Genomic DNA, 6998 nt, shown 5'->3' with positions numbered 1-6998 from the left:
GTTTTGGGTGGGGGGTGCGGCAAACAGTGCGTCCGGAGCCCACCCTATTTTGAAGCCTATTAGAGCCTCTGGCTCTAATCTGGTGCTTAAAAAAAAAAAGCGCCGCCGTAATTCATGCGCCCGGCATCCTGAAAGGGGCCTGGACGCATAAATAGGGGGGTGGAAAGGGGAGGCAGTGCCTGTGCGCCCTTAATGGACGGGCCGCCCCTGGTCAGGCGTTCTTTTGGACAAGCATGCTGGAAATCCAGCAGCTCCTGATTCTCCGCCAATGGCTGAGAGCGCTGATTGGAGTTTTCTGGCGGAGGGGGGCCTCCCCCTGTCAGAACACAACAGCTCAGCGGGGGAGATTGTTGCACTAACGTCGGATCATTAGTACAGCGACTCCAAATGGAGCTGTCTGGTTTTTTTTTGTTCAACCTGCTGGGTTGAATGAACAAAAACTGTTAGGCCTCGTACACACGGTTTGATTGTTGTATGACCGAGCGTCTAATTTTTGTCAAAAGCGCATGTGCAGGATGTTGTCTAGCATACTAACTATCAGCAAATTGTCATTTGACAAACACGAACATAGTGACGTACTATGAGAGTATAAAGAGGAAGTTCATTTCTCAAGCACTGCCCTTTGGGCCTCTTCTGCTAATTTCATGTCGGTAGGCGTTTGGTGAGCGTTGATTCGCGATTTTCAGATCATACAAAACAAATGCCTTTTAAAATACGTTTGGCATTACTACATCAATGACACCAGTAAAGCAGCTTCATTATTATCCCATTAAAGAAGATGAGAATGTGCGCTGCTTTGCGACATTTCATCAATTGCAGCGCCACAAATGTTAATTTTAGAACCGAGCATGCGTGTTTGTACTTTTGACTTTTGTGTGACGATTTCTGTACTGACCATCCGAAAATTAGACGTTGAGTTCACATCCGACAAAAATTTTATAGCCTGCACATCCAGCTTTTGTCTGACGAAAAAGTCAAATCGGCTGTCGAAAGCACCGTACTAACGATCCAAAAATCCGCAGACAGCTCGTCTTATGAATTTTCCCTTCTGATTTCGTATACAGATCTCAAATTTTGTGTGATGGAAATTCCTATGGAAAATGTCTGATGGAGCCTACACACGGTCAGAATTTCCGACAACAAGCTCCCATCGAACATTTTCCGTCGGAAAATCCGACTGTGTGTATGGGCATTAGTGTGTACCAGGCTTAAGCCACAATCATATCCTAACGATCAATCAAATTCCACTTTCCCAAATGTAGCGTATCAATCAAATGGGATGTTAACTATAGATCGATTACTCTTATCAGAAGAGATCAATTAGAAAAAAAAAAAGATCATTTATTGAAGTGTGTATGGCCACCATTTAGTTTATACGCTGAATGATTTGGCACTTTTTAGGCTGGGACTGAGTGAGCCTCTGTAAAGCTGGCCATACACCTATAGATTATCTGCAGATTTTCTATGGTTAGATGGAAAAAGTGCAACAGATTTCTCCATGTTCGCTAAACTGTGTGGATGGAGGAATCTCCCACTTTTTCCATCAAACCATAGAAAATCTGCAGATAATCTATAGATGTATGGCCAGCTTAAGTCTTTGTTAATTAGTTCCATTCTATTCAAGTATTGTAAGGGTTAAAAGTCTGGCCAGATTACCTATGAATGGAGCTGTAATGCGAAGAGTCTTTCATGAAATGTGGCCTCTCTTCATTATGGCTTCATTCATGCACATCTATTTATGGCTAGGATTCTTAAATTATGATAGAATTAGGCTTATGACGTACATCAGCGTGATATCATTGGTAGAGACTGTAGCCTCTTAGGAAAGATACAATAACAAATCATTAGCTGAAATGAGTCATTACCAAGAGAAATCCTGTTGTGGCAGCGCTGATATTATTCAGCTTCGGCCTTTATGTTTAACAGCAGTAATAATGAATGGCAGCAAAAAGATGAATGAGTGAATCCAACTAATACCATAGTGTTGTTATTATTGTTAGTACTTATGACTTTGCTCAACAAGAATGTGCAAAGAGCAATGATGTGATAGGTTGCTATACCAATCCATGGAATCCTATCAGATCAAATACATGCTATATATCAATCCATGGTATCAAATCGATGATGTGTGTGATAGTGAGAGGCCCAGGTAACTGTGAGAATATAGGAAAATGTGACACAGGATTCACATTTAGAGTTAATGCGAAGTAATCCAGACTATTGTTTCTGAGCAGAGAAATCTGTGTATTTGGCTTCCCCCGATTCTGTAGTTCTGGATTGGAACTTTCAAACCCCTGTCTGGGTTTTACTAGACGCCTGCAACCTGGCTGAGTATACAGGTGTGCACAGGGTCATTATACCAGGTCTGAGGATAGCTCTGAGCTCCCAGTTTGGAGACTGCTCCCAGTGTGGGAGACGGAAAGGTCTCACCCAGGGGTCAGGGGGCCCTGGCTAGAAGCCATGAGACAGAGGGTCTTACCCAATGGTCAGAGGGCCCCATCCAGAAGCCAAGAGACAGAGGGTCTCACCCAGGGGTTAGGGGGTCCAGCCAGAAGCCAAGAGACAGAGGGTCTCACCCAGAGGTCAGAGGGCCCCAGCCAAAAGCCATGAGACAGAGGGTCTCGCCCAGGGGTCAGAGGGCTCCAGCCAGAAGCCAAGAGACAGAGGGTCTCACCAAGCGGTCAGAGGTGCCCAGCCAGGAGACAGAAGGGCTCATTCCAAGAGTCAGGTCATTCCTATTGGAATGTCAGGAGAACCCCAACTCATAGGCCAGAGGTGGGCTGTGCAGCAGGGCACTGCGACCAAAAGCTAAGAGAGCTAAGTGATCCAGGAGAGCTGGACAACACAGTCAGATGGACTAGTGAGAGGAGCAGCAGTGCTGTCAAAAAGCGAGCCAGGTGGTTCAGCATTTTCATTGTTTGGATTTTGTGCAGCAGAAACCCCTGCATGGGCAACTAATGTGCATGTGAACTTTCCATTTATTTAATAAAAGCGGGCTGCCATGCCCTAAAATACAGTTTTGGACTGGAGCAACTCATTGTAAATGCACCTACTGCTTGAGTTTAATCATTCCCAATACCAAATGCGATACATAGCAATCCATGGTAGCCTATCAGATTGATGATGTGATATATGACAATATATGGTAGATATCGATGGTATTATACATAGCAATCCATGGTTGTCTATCAGATTGATGATGTGATATATAGCAATCTATGGCAGATAATCAAATCGATAATTATCAGTTGCACAGTGTGTATTACACTCATTATCTCATCTCTCTTTGAACAGCTTTCTGAAATGACACAGCATGAAATGAAAATAATTGTAAAATAAGTATAATCCTATCAGTAGTGTTATGCGTGCTGATTGCCGCCCAAGTACAGAATGGGTGGTGACTATGATGATGCAATTTGGTAATCTACCTTCTTCTTTCTTATCTTCTTTCTCTCTGTTTATCCTCTTCTCTTTCCTCTCCTGGTTTTCCCCTGCCCCATCCTACCCCATCCCTAACCTTCTTATTGGTGTCCACCTCAGATTCGATGGGCCCGTTGAATGGATGGAGCGAGTTCCCCCTGACGGAGTCAATGGCTAAGCTCAACATACTTTCCCTCAACGTCCGAGGACTGCACGCTCCAGGTAAACGTCACAACTTATTTAGAGAGCTGGATCGCCTGCGGGCTGACATTGTTTGCCTGCAGGAGACCCATTTGACACACACAACAACAGTGAAACTCTTTTCCCCAATGTACCCCACGTGGTACTACAGCCTTTCTGATATTCACAAGTCCAAAGGTGTGGCCATTGGTTTTCGCAGGGGTACCTCGTTCACGTTCGAAACTATGGTAAGCGACCCTTCGGGACGATTTCTATTTATTAGGGGCAAGCTGGGTAGTATGTTATGCACTATCGCCACACTATACGCTCCCAACCGAGACCAAACTGGCTTTTTGACCGCCACCCTTACTAAATTGACAGATTTTGCCCAGGGATGTGTCTTACTATCAGGAGACTTTAATGCCCCCTTGGAACCCCCTATTGACACATCCACAGGCACATCCTGTATCACACACAGACGATTAACACTCATACGCAAACGTCTGCATGACGCCCAGTTAATCGATGTCTGGAGAATCCTCAACCCCAAGGCGAGAGACTATACCCATTTTTCACACTTACATCACTCATACTCGCGCATCGATTACCTCTTTATTGATCACTTTCATCTCCCCCTTATCATTGGCTCAAAGATAGAAACCTCCACATTATCAGATCATGCACCAATTATCCTTCAGATAAAAATCCCATCCATCCCAACTAAGATTGTTAACTGGAAATTAAATGACCACTTACTCATGGAAGACATAGACACTACCGCTATCTCCAAGGAACTGGTACAATACTTCAGAGACAACGCCTGCCCGGAGATCTCCCCGGGAGTACTATGGGAGGCCCATAAGGCCTTCATACGTGGAAAATTTATTGAACTAGGGGCTAGGAAAAAAAAAGAGAGAGCGACACAGCAAGCAGAACTTCTCAGAGATATAGGCGCCCTTGAATGACAGCACAAAGCGGGCCTAGCAAAACAGGTGCTTGAGGCCCTGACCAAAAAGAGAGAAGACCTGAAAAATCTCTTTCATATCGAACAAAAACAGCAATTTCGCATTATAGCCCAACGTTCATACGAATGGGGCAATAAACCTGGTAGATTGCTGGCTCGCTCTCTGCAACAAAAAAAAGCTGCAACTTTCATTGCTAAAATTAAATCTAGAACAGATGAGCTAGTACACCACACCCCTGCTATAGCGGCCGAGTTTAGAATGTTTTATCAACAATTATACCACGTGCAACACAATATACCCGACCAAGCTACCCGCAAACAGGCTATACAAGACTACCTTGCAAAAGCCAAACTCCCAAGACTAGCAGATGATTTGTTGTCAACCCTAGACGGTGAATTCACCTCTGAAGAGCTACGTAGAGCTCTTAAGGCCATGGCATCGGGCAGGGCTCCGGGCCGGGATGGGCTTACGGTCTCCTATTATCGCTCTTTTGCGGACATTTTGCTCCCAAGACTTGCTAACTATGCTAACTCAATTCCCTCCGGAGACCCCATTAGACCAGAAACTCTACATGCACACATCACAATTATCCCCAAAGCAGGAAAGGACCCTAGTTGCTGTGGTAGTTATCGCCCCATCTCCCTTTTGAATATTGACGCTAAATTATACGCAAAACTAATAGCTAATAGACTTCTCCCCTTAGTCCCAAAATGGGTTTCGAATGAACAAACGGGCTTCATTCCCGGAAGAGAGGCACGCGATAACTCCTTGCGTACCCTCTCCCTGATCGCATACGTGCGTGGGTCCTCCCAGTCCACCCTGCTGCTGTCAACGGATGCCGAGAAGGCGTTTGACTGGGTGGACTGGGAGTTCCTAATGGCGACCCTGGCTCATCTGGGGCTGAGCCCCTCTTTCCTGAACCAAATAGCAGCCCTCTATAATTATCCTACAGCCCAACTTAGAATTAACGGCACTCTTAGTGACCCCTTCGTTCTACATAACGGTACTCGTCAGGGATGCCCCCTTTCACCGATTTTATTCGCTCTCTCGTTAGAACCCTTCCTATCAACTATAAGACACAACCCAAACATACACGGCATTACTGTGGGCTCTTTTGAACATAAGTATGCCGCATATGCGGACGATATTTTGTTTTATATTCAACAGCCTAGAATTACCCTTCCCAATTTAATGCAGGCCTTTTCGACCTTTAACCAAATTTCAAACTTTAAAATTAACATGACAAAATCCGAAATCTTAAATATCTCAGTCCCCAAAGAAACCGCAACCCACCTACAGGAATCTTTCCCTTTTAGTTGGCAAAAAAAAGCCATGAAATATCTAGGTATATTCCTTACTCCCGCACTGTCCTCTTTATTCCAAACCAATTTTATGCCTCTATTAAACTCGATCAAATCTGATCTCCAAAAATGGTCTCAACTTGCACACTCGTGGCTGGGGAGGATAGGAGTGGTAAAAATGAACATACTGCCCAGGCTGCTCTTCCTGTTCCAAATGATACCGTTTCAAATTCCAGCTGAATACTTTAAACGCATAACAACTATGATTTGCAGATATGTCTGGGGTAGACGTCGTCCTAGGTTGACCAGATCGCTTCTTACTAGATCAAAGGCGGAGGGAGGTCTGGCCCTCCCGGACATCAAACAATATTTCTTGGCAGCCATTTTATCCAGAATCTCAGATTGGAAATATCATAAAGACTCAAAACTCTGGGTATCTCTGGAGGTGGCATTGGGGGGCACTGACCTTTATCCCTTAATCTGGATCCTGAAGAAAACCAGGCATTTATCTGGGGGAACATCCCCTCTCACGTGTTATACCCTACGGGTCTGGGACTTACTCTGTAAAAGGCACGCTTGGCAATGCAACTCCCCCCTCATGCCAATAACTGGTCACATGTATTTCCCCCCTGGGAACATTGATCCCAGATTACACTCCTGGAATCTTGGGGACTCTGTATTATTACATCAATACACGTTTGACGTTTTACCTCTATCCATGCTCACATCGGTTCCGAACCCACCGCTTATGGATCTATGGAGATATTTGCAATTATCTGATTTCATTAAAACCCTTCCCAAGCCATTGCGCAATGTATCTAACCTAACGGCGATAGAAGCAGCCTTTGTTGATGACCACCCAGTGGAGAAACCCCTTTCCTATTTTTATAAATCACTAAGATCACTGAGCACCGCAGGATATCCTAGCTTCCTTCGCAACTGGGAGAAGGATCTCCATAAGACCCTAACGGAAACCCAGAAGTCTTCTATCCTTCAACTCTCTCACGCATCATCTATGTCCTCGAAATCAGCCGAAGTTAATTATAAACTTTTGACCAGGTGGCACTACACTCCAGCTGTACTCCACAAGCTATTTCCTCAGATCTCACCTCTCTGTTGGAGGGGATGTGGA

Source organism: Aquarana catesbeiana, linkage group LG03, assembly GCF_042186555.1.
Source record: "Aquarana catesbeiana isolate 2022-GZ linkage group LG03, ASM4218655v1, whole genome shotgun sequence".
NCBI classification, from domain to species: domain Eukaryota; kingdom Metazoa; phylum Chordata; class Amphibia; order Anura; family Ranidae; genus Aquarana; species Aquarana catesbeiana.
Note: the sequence above shows the minus strand (reverse complement) of the source record.